The 14,754-nt window shown below is 57.8% G+C and overlaps 1 protein-coding gene across 4 annotated transcripts in view; it reads left to right on the top strand.

The window, feature by feature from the left end:
* The window catches only part of GSE1 (Gse1 coiled-coil protein), a 408,420-nt gene that overhangs the window by 34,460 nt on the left and 359,206 nt on the right, over window positions 1-14,754 (top strand). The window lies entirely within an intron of this gene.

Genomic DNA, 14,754 nt, shown 5'->3' with positions numbered 1-14,754 from the left:
TCTTCAGTCCTTGCCCCACACGCCACCTGTCCCCTTTCAAACGATTCCATGGGAAACTTTTGGGCCTCCAGACCAGGAGTCTGCAAGCTGCTTCTTAAAAGACCAGATGGTAAACATTTTCAGCTCTGTGGGCCAGTCTCCGGGTTTCTGCCCCACATTCATTCATTCTTTCTTTCCTTACTTACCTATTTAAGAAATACTCCTTTAAAAATGTGCAGACTGTTCTTGGCTTAGCTGGCGGGTGGGTTGCAGTTTGCTGTAGCCTTCTGTAGACGAGCAGGGTGGGGTGTGGGCTTGCTGCGTGTTTGTGTTTTCTGAGCACGGACTGTGGCGCAGGCCTGCTGAGCACACAGATTGGCCCCATTACCTCTGATGACACCCCTGTGTGATTGGCACTATGATCCCATTTTACAGATAAGGGAACTTCGACCGGAGGGGACGAGGACACCTGCCCACAGTGTTGGAGCTGGTCAGGGCAGCATCCGGGATTTGAGCCTGGACCACCAGTGTCCTCGTTTTGAACTGTAGTGACTTGCCGCCTGGCTGCTGGTGCCTAGCTTCTCTGCCTTCTGCCCCCACCCCATTACCCCGAATGTGAAGGAAGCCCAGATTCTAGATGCTATTCCTGGGTTTTCCCGCATCTCTCTTGGCCTCCAGCGACATGCATTCCCCTTGGTGTCTGCCCCCTCCCATCCTCTCCCCCAGCACCTTCACCTGCCCCAAATTAGAAAGATGCCCTTTGGAGCAACTCAGAGCCCCAGAAACAACTTCAGCAGCACCTGCTTCTCTAGGGCCAGCCCACGGGTCACGCAAGGCAAAGTGGTGTCCCTTCATCTGCTTGGCCCACATTCTGCAACCCTATATCTGAGCCACATGGGCGCAGCCAGAGCACGTGATCTGAGGCGGGGATGAGGAGCCCCAGGCAGGCGGCCCAGACGTTGCCTGCAGGGCCTGCCCTGGCGCTAGAGGCAGCTGAGGCTGGGAAGGCCCCTGGGAGAGCCTGTCCCTCGCCACGGGTCAGGCACCAGGCACAAGAAGTGACCCATTGATGTCCTGAACCAGTCAGGAGCAACCAGAGGCTAATTCTGAACTTTCTAGCTTCTAGGGTTACTATTAAAAAAAAAAAAAAGTGGGGGTGGGGTTTGGACAAATAGCTCAAATGAGAAAGAACACAAGTAGTAAGTATACAGGGAAATATGTACATGAGAACTATTAAAATCCCAGAAAAGCGGTGAGAGCTGGCGCTGGCGACATCATATAACTAAGGCTCATTCCTGTCTCTGGCGGCAGCATGAATCTGAATCCTACCGTCTTTCCCCCAAACCGTTTGTCAGTAGGTATCAGGGGCTTTTCGGACACGTCTTGGTGGGACCCACCAGCCCGTTTCTGAAAATGCATCCTAGGGAAGTAACTTGTAAGGGTGGAAACACAGGGATGCTCTTTGCACTGTTGATCATCGTGGGGAGAATTCTAAATGTCCAACAGCCCGATATGCGTAAGAAGACGGCCGTGTGTCCCCCCGGTGGAGGGTGGTGGGGCTCCAGACTGACCGCCGTGGAGCTCACTCCGGAGCAGAGACGCTGATGCCCTCGCGTGGATTAGAGAGCAGCGGGTCACAAGGTTGCGTATGTGTCTCAGTTACCGCCATGAGGAGGCGTGTCCACATCCGTTCAGGCTGGAGGAGAGTTTGGAAAGTTGATGTGGCTGCGTTCAGGAGGTGATGGGGCCCACCTTCCCCCTGAGACTCTCTACTCTTGTCACCGGCTTGTCTTTTTTTTTTTTTTTTTAAGATTTTCTTTATTTTAGAGAGAGAGAATGTGAGCAGGGGGAGGGGCAGAAGGAAAAAGCAGACTCCATGCTCAGCGCAGAGCCCGATGTGGGGCTCAATCTCACGACCCTGAGTTCATGACCTGAGCTGAAATCAGGAGTCGGATGCTCAGTGGACTGAGCTGCTCGGGCGCCCCGTGGCTGGTCTTATTAAACGTGAGGGAGGTGCTTCTGCCGCTTGTGAGCCGCGTGACCTTAGAGCTGCGGCCCGTGTCTCACCATCTGTGAAACGGGGTGGCACCTCTGCAGCTTCTGGGGGGGCCTGTTTTGCACGCCCTCTGTGGGTGACCCCTTGTGACCCCGCATGGAGCTGCTGTTGCCATCTAGGCGAGACCAGGAGTGTGGTAGGGCAGCGAGGATGAAAGGGTCTGGAGCAGGGGGCCCGGCCTCTGGTATCGAGGATCCACGAGGCAGGTGTGGGGTGGCCCGTCCGAGGCCTCACAGCTCCTGCGAGTTGGAGCCGGGTGCCGGCCCAGGCCCTCTGGCCAGACTTCCAGCCTCCAGCAGTGCGAGAACGATGCCTCTCTGTTGCCAAAGCCCGCGGCCTGGGGCGCGGTTATGGCCGCCCCAGCGAACAGCCGGCCCACATACCGCACGAGGGGACCCACCTCCTCGCAGGGTGACAGCTGAGGGTGACCAGCAGCATCTGAACGGGGGATGTCTGGGTTTTCTTACCTTCCTGTTGGACCTTTGGAATATGCCCCCCTGCCCCCCCCCGGTTATAAATAACAGTGCAGGGGATGCCCCCCTGCCCCCCCCCCCCCCCGGTTATAAATAACAGTGCAGGGGCACCTTTGTGGCTCAGGCGGTGAAGCTTCCGACTCTTGGTTTCGGCTCAGGTCGTGATCTAAGGGTGGTGAGATCGAGCCCCGTGTCAGGCTCCACGCTCAGCCGGGACTCTGCTCCCTCTCCTTTTCCCTCTGCCCTTCCTCTCGTGCGTGCGTGCTCGTGTGTGCGCTCTCTCAAATAAATAAATCTTTAAATAAAGAAACAACAGTGCACAGAACTTCTTGGTGCACTTTACCATTTTCGTCCTTGAACGGCACGTTTCCAGAAGCGTCCCAGTGGCTGCTGGGTGCCCCAGTCGGCCAGGCCGGCCCTACTGTGTGCCGCATGAGGAACCTGCCCCCAGCCCAGCCCTGGGGAGCCCAGAGCCTGGGCTCACACCCTCAGCAGCACCCTTGAGGGGACCGTGTGACCTCGAAGGCCGTCCTCCGGCCACAGACTCTGCGCCGGGGTTCTCACGGGAGCTGGGAGCTTCGGAGGAACCCCTGGGCCTGGGGCCGGGGGGCCGGCGCCTGCAGGCAGCTCTGGCTCACAGGCTCTGAGGGTGGAGGTCAGCGGGCTGCTGACAGCTGTGCTGAGTCAGTTGTGTGGGAACAGAGGCCTTGGTCGTCCCCACAAAGATTTTCTGTGACTGGTTCCATGAGAGAGAGAGGGAGGAGGGAGCGAGCAAGTGCTGCTAAGTGAGGCGGAGGCCATCCCAGGGCGTCTCTTGCCAGGCTGAGAGTTGGCACTGGCGCCCTTCCTCCGGGTACATAATATCCCATAATAGGGTCTGGCTGTTTGGAGGCCAGAGACAGAAAAAAAGATTGACATCATGCAAGTATTGGGTTCGGCGAGTGGAATGCTGGCTTGCCCCGTGTCCACAGAGGCGGCTTCTCTTCTCTCGGACAGAGGTGCTCAGGTGGCTGCACTGAGGGGAAGCCGACTGTTCTGGGGTGAAAGGTTCCCCCAGGTTCACGTCCACCGAACCCGTGAGCGTGCCTTACTTGGGAAGAAGGTCTTTGTGGACGCGGTCGAGTCAAGATGAGGCCGCGCTGGCTTAGTGTGGCCCAGAGTCCCCCGGCCGCTGTCCCTGCAGGAAGAGGGGGACACACACACGGCCAAGTGAGGACGGCGGCAGGGCCGGCCGTGGTGCAGCTGCCAGCCCGGAAACGCCAGGAGCTAGAAGAGGCAGGGAGGAGCCTCCCCCAGAGCCCCCGAAGGAGCGTGATTCCAGACATCTCCAAACCGAGGGAACAGATTTCTGTCATTTTAAGCCACCCAGTGTGGGACAGCAGTGCACTCCCGTTGGACCTTGCCTTTGCCCTCCCTCCGTGGCACGCTCCCTCTTACTGCGCCTGTTCCAGGAGATGAGAGCGTCTTTCCTGCGGCCTTGGGGCCTAGGTGGGGCTGGCAGTGGGGCGGTGTGCAGTGGGGTAGGTGTGCAGTCAGTGTTTGTTGAGTGGACGAGGGGGACACTGGGGGCCGTGGCAGGAGGGGTAGGAGGGTCAGGGGTGGAGCAGGAGGAGGAGGGAAGGGTGACTGTCAGAGCAGACCCTTCCTGCACGTGCTGCGCTCCCCTCCTGGCCCAGTCCTGGCTTCTGGGGGCAGGGGGCAGGTAGGGGCCCTGTGCCAGGCCCAGCCTGGGCCACAGTGCCCACTGCTCACGTCCCTGCCCTGCCTCTTGCTGCCCGTCTGGCTCTGGGCCACATACTGGACTGCAGTGTCCCCAGCTGCAAAGTGGGTTTGCAGCATCCCTTCTTTGGGTTTTCTCAGGGAATGAGCGGGGTGGCCTGTGGGAAGCAGTGTGCCTGACCTTTGTGGGGGTCTCGACAAAGGCTGATCGGGTTGACAAGCACCCAGGGCTGGCCTGGGGGGACGGAGAGAGGACTGCCCGCCCATGGAGAAGGGAGAGGGGCACGATGGTTGACAGCATGGCATTAGAGGGGGCCAGGTCTGCACCGTTGTTATCCTGGGGTAACTTTAAGCAATTGACTCGACTCCTCTCTGCCTCAGTTTCCCTATCTGGAAAATGAGAGAGAGGAGGCCCCGACCTCGTGGGTGGCCAGGAGGGTATGGAGTATGGCAGGGCACTTGCACCAGCTGTCCACAGAGCCTGCACCTGCGCCTGGAGGTGATGGGGTGGGGGGAGGTGGGAAGCAGAGAGTGTGCCTGACAAGGGGAGAGGGAACATGCTGTGCCTTTTGGAATCTGCTTGACTTCATTTCTGGGCTGCACTGGGGGATGAGAGGACCATTGGCAAGGCGACCCAGAGGAAACTTGCAGGTGCGAAAGCCTGGTCATCCCTCGGAAGGGCCGTGGTCCCCAAGCCGTGCACTCCTCCGCCCCCTGTGTTTGATGGAAGGGAGGGGACCGGGGAATCCCAAGCTCATAGGGAGCACAACTTGCCCAAAGCCACACACTGTGGGAGAGGTGGCACTGGGTCCCGTGGACTCCCCCTCATGGCCTGCCATGGTTCATGTGTTGAGTGAGTAAGATTGGGGTCCCTCCTCACCCACACACCTCCCTGCTGGCATCAGGGAACCTCTGGCAGGATCAGAGGGCAGTCTGCGTCGTGGAATGGAGGCATCTGGCTGGGGCTAGAGACCCCAGCCTGCTTAGCTGGCAGCCAGGGCCCCGTTCACCATCTCGGGTCCTATCTTTCAGAGTAGGGTGGGGACCCTTTTCTTGTGGTCGTTTCTCTCCTTCCCGTGTTTCCTAAAATTGCATATAAAGGCCCCATGTGGCAGCTGCAGCCCCAGGATCGTGGGCCCCCATCTTTGCTCCCCCACGACCACCAGGAAGGCTGCTTTCTGCCCATTGAGCGGATAGGATCACTGAAGCCTGCCGGGCCGGGGTTTCTCCTTCTTTGTTTCTGGCCTGGGCCGGGGAAGGCAGGCTCCCTTGGTCACCTGGCCCCCCGGCTGACAGGAGCTGACTTAGGGACAGGTGGGCAGCACTTCCCAGGGTGACCCCAGCCTGGGGGGGGATCCCCGCTGCTATTTTCAGCTGCTCCAGGTGGGCCCCGGGCAGGGGCCACCCCCAGCAAGCTGCAGCTGCCCAGACCTGGTGGCCTGAGTGTTCTCACGCAACGTGGGAGCATCCTCCTGCTCCCGGGGGCCCAGCATCCCCCCTCCAGCTTGGCCCCTCAGCCCTTTCTCTCGGGGTGGGGGGGGGACCCCGTGGGCCGAAGCCACTCAGCATAACCCCGTGCCTGGGTGTTCAGAGTGCTCTTCGGTCCCCCCTCTGCAGTGGGTGGCTGTAAAAATAGCACTTGGTTTCAGTTAGGCCTGGGCGGGCGGGGGTCCGGTTTCCCCTGCTCCTGGAGGAATTACCGGCCCACATGTTGCCAGGAGGCTTGGCTGGGAGAGGCAAGCGCGGCTCCAAGCCGGCGAGCGAGCGGCGGCACAGATGGAAACTCGATCACCCGGCTCAGCAGACTGTTTGATTTATTTTAAAATCAAGCAGATGGCTGCTACGGGGGTTTGTTTAAGTTCAGTGTGGAGCCGGGCCCGCGGCCAGGAGCCTCGGGGCAGCTGTGCCAAACATTTTTCAATGACTTTGGTCGTCAAACCACCTCTTCCCCTCCTTTTTGAACTTCAGCCTCACCACACACATGTCGGCCTTCTAGCGCCTTCTCCCGCGGCCTCGTTGTGCGCCTTCTCCCGTTCTCTTTGTCTCTGCCTCTCAGCCTGAGTCCCTCTGTCTTTCAGTTTCTCTCTCCCTTCTGTTTCTCTCTCAGTATGTGTCTCTCGTCTCTGTCTCTCCATGTCTCTCTGTGCTTCCTTGTCTCTCTCTGTGTCTCTGTGTCTCTCCCAACCCCTTTTTTCAGGAAGCCTTCCCAAAACGTCCTCTCAGCTCCCTGGCTCCTTCCAGCTTCCTCCTACCACACCCCCACCCCGCCTGTGCCCCCACAGCAGCCCCCCTCCCGCCTCCCCAGCCCAGTGAGGCACATGGGAGAACAGCCAAGCCTTTGTGGCCACTCTGCGTCCTCTGGGCTGTCCTCTCTCTGAGACACCATGGCTGGGAAAACCAGGCCCCCAACCGTAAAATCCTGGAGTAGACCAGCCCTCCAAGGTCAAGTGGCTCAGCCCCTGCTCTAGGCAGGGAGGCCAGGGGCGGCCTGCAGCTGTCCCTGCTAGGGGGGAGGGGAAGAGCCTGGTCACCCACGAGGAGCCCACTGTGTGGCTGGTGTGCTGGGGAGGTCGGCTGCAGGCTGCTGGTGTGTCTCCCACTCCTCCATCCCCCTAGCGCGGGCACCCACGTGCACACACACACACACACACACACACATTCCTTCTGTATAGGGGGAGCCACATCCCCCATGCCCCCACAGGGATTAATTTGTCCCCTGCTCAAAGGCCAGCAGGCCCCAGACCCCCAGGCAGGGCTGCCCCCTAGCCCACATCCCCTCGAGGGCTCAGCCTGCAGCCCTCACTGCCGGGGCTTCCTAAACAAGCCAAGGATTTAAAAGAACAGCCAGCTCTGTAAATAACCCTAGTTTAGTGAGGAGCACTTTGCAGGAGGGTGGGGCGTGGCCCCCAGCCACCCCGGCACCATGGCAGGGGGCGCTGATGGCACTTAGGCTCCTTGCCTGGGCTGGACAGGCCCTGGTTGAAGACGGGCATTTTCCCGCCTCTGGGTGGAGAGGTCAGCTCTCTGAATGACCTGGCGGGAGCTGACTCAGCTGCTGGCCCAGCCCTTCTCCCCCAGGGTCACCCCTATGCGGCTGGGTCCGCTTCAGGGCAGGCAGGGGAGGCCTACACCCACCGGGCTATGGGGCAGCCAAGGGTCTGCTGGGGGTGCCTGGGAGAGAGGGAGAGGCCAGGAGGCTGGTTCCTCAGCTCCCTTCCTCTTGGCTGCGCCCCTGCTGGCAGGCACCTGCCCTGCCCTCCCTTGGCCCTCCGTCCTCCCCGAGGCCCCGGGTGCAGCATCCCATGTGCTTCAGGGGGGAGGCCCCAGCCTCTTCCTCCACTGGACACTCTCCTGAGCTGGGCCAACCAAGAAAGACCTCGGGGCCAAGTTTGTCCAGAACATCAGTCTGCCTCACCCAGCCCCTGGGTGGCGGCCACAGCAAGACTCCCCAGTTCTGGCCAGGCCCCGTCTGCCAGCGTCGGCGAAGTGGCCAGCAGGACCACAGGTGGGGCTGGAGGCTGTGCCCTTGGTCACAGGACCTGTCAGCTCCCCCTTCCTCTGGGATGTGTTCATGTCCCGGCACAGTGGGGTTCAACGCTCTCCATGACACCCTCCGTGGTTGAAACTGCCCACCGGCAGCTTTAGATCTGGGAAGGCCACTGCTGGGGGGCGGTGGGGAGTTACACCTCTTTTCCCAAGCAGCCAGCTCCCCTTTCCAGTAGCCATGTGGCAACGGCTCTGTCGGATCAGGCAGCTTGGACGATGTGACCAAGTCCAGCACCTCCTTGAACATGTCGCCTGGGAAGCCGAAAACTGTGGCCCAATTAAAAATACATCTAAGGCTCGCCGCGTGGCCTGCTGGCGGAGGATCGTCCGCGTTGAAAACCCTCTGTCCAAGGTTGGGAAGCTTTTGTTTATTTATTTTCTGTCTCACTGGTCTCCGTCCTGGGGGCGGCCCCTCCGGCTCAGCGTGCCTTCCCCACAGGAGTCCGGACTCACCGGATTCACCGGATTCACCGCAGGGCTGTGTGCCTACCGTGACGTTTCTTCTCCTCCTTCTGTTTTAATTTTGCATATGAAAGAGGAAGGTAAAAAATTTTAAACTGAACTGTCTCTCCCAGAAGCACGTTTGTGAGATGTTTCAGTGGGCGGCGTTCCGAGGTTGATCCTGATTGTTTTCTGCGTCGTCGTGGGAAGAAGTCGGTTTGCTGGCTGGGCAGGAATCAAAGCTCTCTGTTCTATCTCAGAGAAACGCAGAAAAAAGTCTTCAAACCTAGCATCATTGTCAGTTTTAAATTCTTCGGACTCCTCAACTTGATGATGCCAAAAGGGGCCAGCACCATTTTTTTTAAACACCTTTTTTGTTTAAAAAAATAAACGTTAAACAAACACAATGTAGAATTTACCACTGTAACCGTTTTCAGGGGTGCAGTCAAGTGGTGTTATGTACCTCCACACTGCTGTGCCACCTTCATGACCATGCCCATCTGGTTCTAGAACTTTCTTGTCATCCCTGGTGGAAACCCTATACCGATTCTCAGGACCATTGTTAAGATGTTCTGGAGGCCAAGACACTTCTTCTCTCAGCTTCCTGGGGCAACGCCTGGCACCTCTCAAAGGCTGGCAGAGGAGGGACCCCACCGAGGTTACTGTGTTGGGGGGAGGCACCCTCCTGATGCCTCAGGGAGAAAAAGGAGCAGAGAGCCCTGGGAGGACTCACCGTGCTGGTGACGGCAGCGAGTATGGAGAACCAGGAGAAGGGGAGAGGCGAGGGAAGACGAGGTTTAGGAACATAGAGGAGAGATTCCTGGAGCCAAACTCATTAAAAAAGAAAAAGAAAATCCTCGGTCTGGTTGGCAGCCGAGAAACATTTTTATATTTGGGTTTAGCTCGAGGCTCTACAAATTAGCGTGGTCTGTTCCAGTTTGAGTTTGTAACTCCGTTCAGTTCGAGTCTGACTCCCTGTTTTCCTGGATGCCACACTCTAAGCAGGATGGAGAGGCTTTAGCATTCATTCCGCAGAGGCTCGTTAAGCACCTACTATGTGTGGGCATTGCTCCACGTAGGGGAGAGGCAGCTGTGAGCCACATGGCCCCAGCCCAGCCCCAGTCAAGATTCCCTTCTGCTGGGCATCAGACAGTGAGGAGGGAGTAGGTGTGCACCGTGGCATCATGCGAAGGTCAGTGTTGTGGGTAGCAGTGAAGCCAGTGAGGGTCGGGAGCAGTCAGGGAACAGGGGCTCGTGGGAATGGCTAGGAGATACCACGGTCGGCAGCCTCCGAGCAAAGCGCCGAGTGGAGTGAGGGGCAAACCAGGGAGGACCGGTCCTGGCAGAGGGACCAGAAGAACAGTGCAGAAGCCCAGAGGTGGAAATGAGTTTGGGGTTTTGTGGGGAAAGCAGGAGGCCCATGTGGCTGGAATGGATGAGGAGCAGGGAGGAGGGAGAACAGGGCAGGGGTGCTGGGATCTGAGCAGTCAGTAGGGGCTGGAGGACATGAAGCACTGGGAGTTCACTCTGAGCAGGAAGGGTGTCTGTTGGGGAATTTTCCTGGGAAGATGTGAGCTGATTCACGCAGCCCCCTCCCTCTGGCGGCTCGGTGGAGAGCAGACGGGAGAGGCACCATAATTCAGAATATTCATGATAGTGAAGAGTACATTGAGTCCTGTCTTCTTCCCCTCCTTCCAGTTGCTCTTTGATCATCCCGACTACTTGAAAGAAAGTCTCGGTTTGAAATTGCTGTCTTGAACGCCTCTCTCACATTGGCTGTATGAGTTATCTGTTGCAGTGTAACAAGGCACCCCAAAATGTTGCAGCTTAAAATAACACAGAGTTATTATCTCACAGTCTCTGTGGGGAGTGGCTCAGCCGGGTGACTCCAGCTCCAGGTCTCTAATGAGAGTGTAATCAGGAAGGTGCCTGGGGCTGTGGTCTCAGCCGAAGGCTCCACCGAGGCTGGGGGACCAGCTGCCAAGATGGCGCCCTCACACTGGTGGCTGGAGGCCTCAGTCTAGTGCTCGCTGACAGCAAGAGGGTGCAGTCCCTTGCCATGTGGGGCTCTCCACAGAGCAGCTGGCTTTGCAGAGCGAGCGATCTAGGAGAGAACCGGGAGGAGGCTGTTTGCCTGTAATGACGTGGTCTCAGAAGCCACACGCTGGGACTTCCACCCTCTTCTCTTGGTTGGTAGTGAATCACTAAGTCTGGCCCATACTCAAGGGCTCCACCTCTTCGTGGGAAGCGTGTCGAAGCATCTGTGGACGTATTTTTAAACTACCACACTCGCTGATCTCTTTTTTTTAATAAGAATAGGCCTCGGGCCCAGAGCCTTCCTTGGGATTCATATTTGGCTAAAGTTGAACAACATTGCTTCATTTTCATGGTATGGGTTATTAGGGTTACCTTCTATTTATGTTACTTAATACCGATTTTCCTTTTGTGGTAGTCATATACGTTTCAGATTTATTTAAGCTGAGAAAGTGAGTTGATTTAAGGGAAACCATGAAGTAAGAAATCCTACGTAGAATTAAGATGAGGAACAAGGAGAATAGAAACACCAGGGAGCAGGCAGGTGGAACATGGCGACCCAGCCTGGGGCCCCTGGCAGCTGAGGGGCTAAGCATGCAGGCTCTGGAGCCCCACTGCCTGGGTTTGAATCCTGGCTCAGCTACCTGCAGCTGTGTGACTCTGGGTAACCATCCAGCCTCTTTGGACCTCAGTTTCCCTCTTGATAAAGTGAGGGAACAGTCTGCTGCCTGTCGCTGTTCTGGAGCTCAGGCTGTGTGGAGTCTCTACAGACAGGCCTCTGGATGGAGCAAGGGCTCCGTGAGTGTCCCCTGCTAGGAGATGACTTGGTACTCAGCCTCACTACGCTGTCTGTGGGGCTGGTCCCTATGACACCAGTGGGTGGGACGTGTCTGTTTGTGTGGATGGGGTGCTAAGGAGATACCACCCCCGCCCTCCGCTTAAAGCAGCGGCAGCCCTTGCCAGTGAGGGTGGGGGAGACGACTCTGTGGGGTTCTTCATCTGGTCAGAAAGCAGGGGGGACCCATGAAGGAGTAAGTAACAGGGCAGTGCTCATTCTCCCTACCCAGTTGCCTGCCTGCCTGTCTGCTCGTCCACCCTTCCCTCCCCACGCCCTCCCTCCCTCTCTTCCCTCCATCCATTCTTCACCCACCCATCCATCCATCCATTCCTCCTTCCATCATCCATGCTGGCATGCATCCATTGTCCATCTGTCTGCCTTTCCTTCCTTCTTCCAGCCATTCATAGATGTCCATCCATTCCATCCATCCATCCATCCATCCATCCATCCATCCATCCATCCATCCATATTTTTTTCTTTTTGGGCGTCCACCCACCAGTTCATCTACCCAGCCATCCATCCATTTCTCCTTCCTTTCTCTTCATCCACCCATCTGCCCATCCAGCCGTCTGTTGGTCCATCCATCCATCCGGCAGGCATTAGAGTTTGCACTGAGGACTTAACAATGAGCAAACCAACCACCGCTGTCAGCGCTCTGGTCTGGTTCCGCAGAGGAGGTGGCTCTCTTGTAGCAGCACGGTGAGCACCTGCTGGGTGCAGGGCCATGGTTTGTGAAGGCAAGTCCTTGTGGGCCTCACAGTGGGTGTGTCCATGCCACAGGGTGTCAGAGGGGGTATGATCGGCTCTGCCTGGCAAAGGAGGCAATCCTTGCAGGGGCTCTTGAGGGATGTGCAGGAGCTGGCCCGGTAGGCGGGGGAGAGGGGGTGATTCCAGCAGCACGATTGTGCGGGCACAGTTGGGGAAGTCTACACGGTTGTGGCGGGTCTGGAAGGGTAGTGGGTGGGATCTGAGAGGCTGGGGCCAGAGTGCGGGTGGTTGGGCCCAGGGGAGGTTCCTTTCAGGCCAGCCAGGACTCAGGATCCATGCTGGCCTCACGTGAGCCCTGGGAGATGGGGACTCATTCACGCACACACGCGCTCATTAACTTCTTCACTCAGCAGTCCCCAAACCCTGGCCACATGCTGGCACAGGGGCGCAGCCGTAAACAGGACAGGCATGGCCCTGCCCTCACAGGCTCACTGGCTAGTCAGAGGCCTCAAACGTTAAACAGAACTCAGCACCGAGAAAGGGTCATGCCGGGCAGTGAGGAGCGGTGGAGAAATCTGTGCACGAGAGGGCGCAGTGGGGGTGCTGCCCTAGGAGGGGCCGGGACGGCCTCTCTGAGGAGGTGGCAGGTAGGCAGAGGGGCCGCGGGCAGAGAAGGGCACTGCACAAAGGCCCTGCAGTGGGTGCGGGCCAGCCTGCTAGAGGAAACAGTGTGCAGTCCAGGCTCTCAAGGAGCCCTTCACTTGGCTCTGGGGAACAGTCAGTGGGTTCCAGGCTGATGTCAGGAGTCAGGGATGGGGAGGGCTCTGCAAAGGGTTTGGTTTGTTTTTTTCCTTTGGGTGCTGGGGAGCCATTGAAGGTTGCTGAGCAGGGGAGGGTTGTAAACACTGTTCTTGGGCAGCAGTGTGCAGGAGGGGGAGGGCAAAGCCCTGCGGCCGGAAGCTTCTGGGAATGCTGAGTCAGTGCAGTGAATGCCCTGGCTTTAAGGTCAGCCAAGCCTGGGTTTGAGTTCCTGCCCTTCCATGAGCTTGCTGTGTGACTTGGGGAGGGTACTCACCCGCACTGAGCCTCAGTGTGCTCACCTGTAGGATGGGGGTAATGACAGTGCCTGTGTCTGGGGTCATCACGGAGAGGCCAGGAGGCTTGTGTGTCCAGCCAAGTCCCTGCCTGCAGGCCGTGCCTAGCGTCGCTCTTTACAGCATCCCAGCCCCAAGAGAACCCCATAGAGCTGGCAGAGAGGGAGGGAAGCTCAGTCATGTCTGATCCGCTTTTGGTAGCAGAGGGAGGGTCAGCAGTAACATGTTCTTGAGCCCAGAAGACCAGAGAGCAGAAGAGGAGACGGTGCAGAAAGATGTGAGCCGCCTTCTACCCTGCTGCAAAGCACCCTGGTGTCCCCCCCCACACACACACATACACCCTGAGCCTGGGGCGTCCGGCCCTCGCTGGAGAGAACACACCCGAGAGGGTTACGTGGCCCCCAGCCCGGCAGCCTGCTCTGAGCTGTGCAGGGCCTGGGCATCCGACAAGCCAGACAACTGTTTTTGACTCACTGTTGCGAGGCCGCCAAGCGGAATTGCTTTCACACTCGGCTCTGGCGGGAGGGGCGGAGAGACACCGCTCTCTCCGCCGAAGGTGAAACTCACTGGCGGGGAGTCAGGGAGTGCTGCCTGCAGGGAGGAGGGGGGCCACCACTGGACTGGGGGCCAACGTCCCCCCAGGCCAATGGGACGCCCACCTTGCGGGCCGCCAGCCCGGCTCTCGGTGGGCAAGGGCGGCACAGCCAGCGGGTGGAGGGCGAGGCGGCTGCGTCATCGGCAGCCTGGAGCCAGCTGCTCCGGCCTTGGCAGGGCGAACACAGAGCAAGTCAGAGCAGCCTCCACGGTGCCAAGGCCGGGAGCAGACTCACGGCTCCTGTTCAGCTCCCGCGGGCTGGGCCTTTGTGCCTGCCCGGCTTGCCCGGTCCCAGCCTGGCCCTCCCTGACCCCCACATTTTCTTACTGATGGCTAATTACACTTCATGTCTGTTGGGCACTTTCTGTGTGCTGAGCGCCGTGCTAGAGGTTTTCAAGCTGTACTAAATTATTCAACACTCCTAAATATTATTCCCATTTTATAGAGATGAAAATGAAAGCACAGAGAGGTAAAGTAACTTGCCTGAGGTCACACAGCCAGCAAGTAGTAGAGCTCCGATTTGAACCCAAAAAGACTAGTTCCAGAATCACTGCTTTTATCTGCTTCATGAGACCACCTCCCACAACCAACAGCGAGTGTAAACCCCACCTCCCAGCCCCAAGTGTATAAGAGGTGACCTTTTTCTTCAAGTATGATTCTCTTGACCCTTTCCTCATGGTTGCAAGCTGGCTGCCATAGCTGCAAGCATCACGTTCTCACATGATAATATCCAGAAGAGGGATGGGAAGCGGAAGGGGGCTCTCTTGCCCTTTTCTCTTTTGGGGGAGAGTGTTTCCCAGAAGATTTCAGCAAACTTGAGTCCACTTATCCAGGGCTGGTCATCTGCCCAGCTGTAATTGCCGGGGTGCTAGGGATATGAGTCTCTGACCTTTTCAGACTTCATGGGGGCAGGCTGTGCCATCAGAAAAGAAGGGGGTAGGAATGGCTGGTGGGTGGGCAGCTCAGATGGCTTACTTCATCCCTGATCTTTGAGCAGTCTTGCACGATAGGAATGCTGTCTCCTTTTTATAGATAGGGAAACTGAGGCTTAGTGATAGGGACCTTTTCTGTCCCCTTTTGACCTCATGCTGGCCTTGATACCTGTGTGGCTTTCCTCATTGTTGTAGAACTGCCTGTCCAGCTGGCAGGCAAGCACAAAGCTCGTTTGTCTTTAGGGCATCCTTATCTAACTCAGGGATGAGCATCTAGAAGGTTCTAAATCACCAGGTACTGTATTAGAAGGGCTTGTGTGACCAATGCCCCCTTCTGTC

The sequence above is a fragment of the Ursus americanus genome, chromosome 21 (genome assembly GCF_024610735.1).
Source record: "Ursus americanus isolate L20-20 chromosome 21, mUrsAme1.1.p, whole genome shotgun sequence".
Classification (NCBI taxonomy): Eukaryota; Metazoa; Chordata; class Mammalia; order Carnivora; family Ursidae; genus Ursus; species Ursus americanus.
Note: the sequence above shows the minus strand (reverse complement) of the source record. Positions and strands in the feature narration are given on the sequence as shown.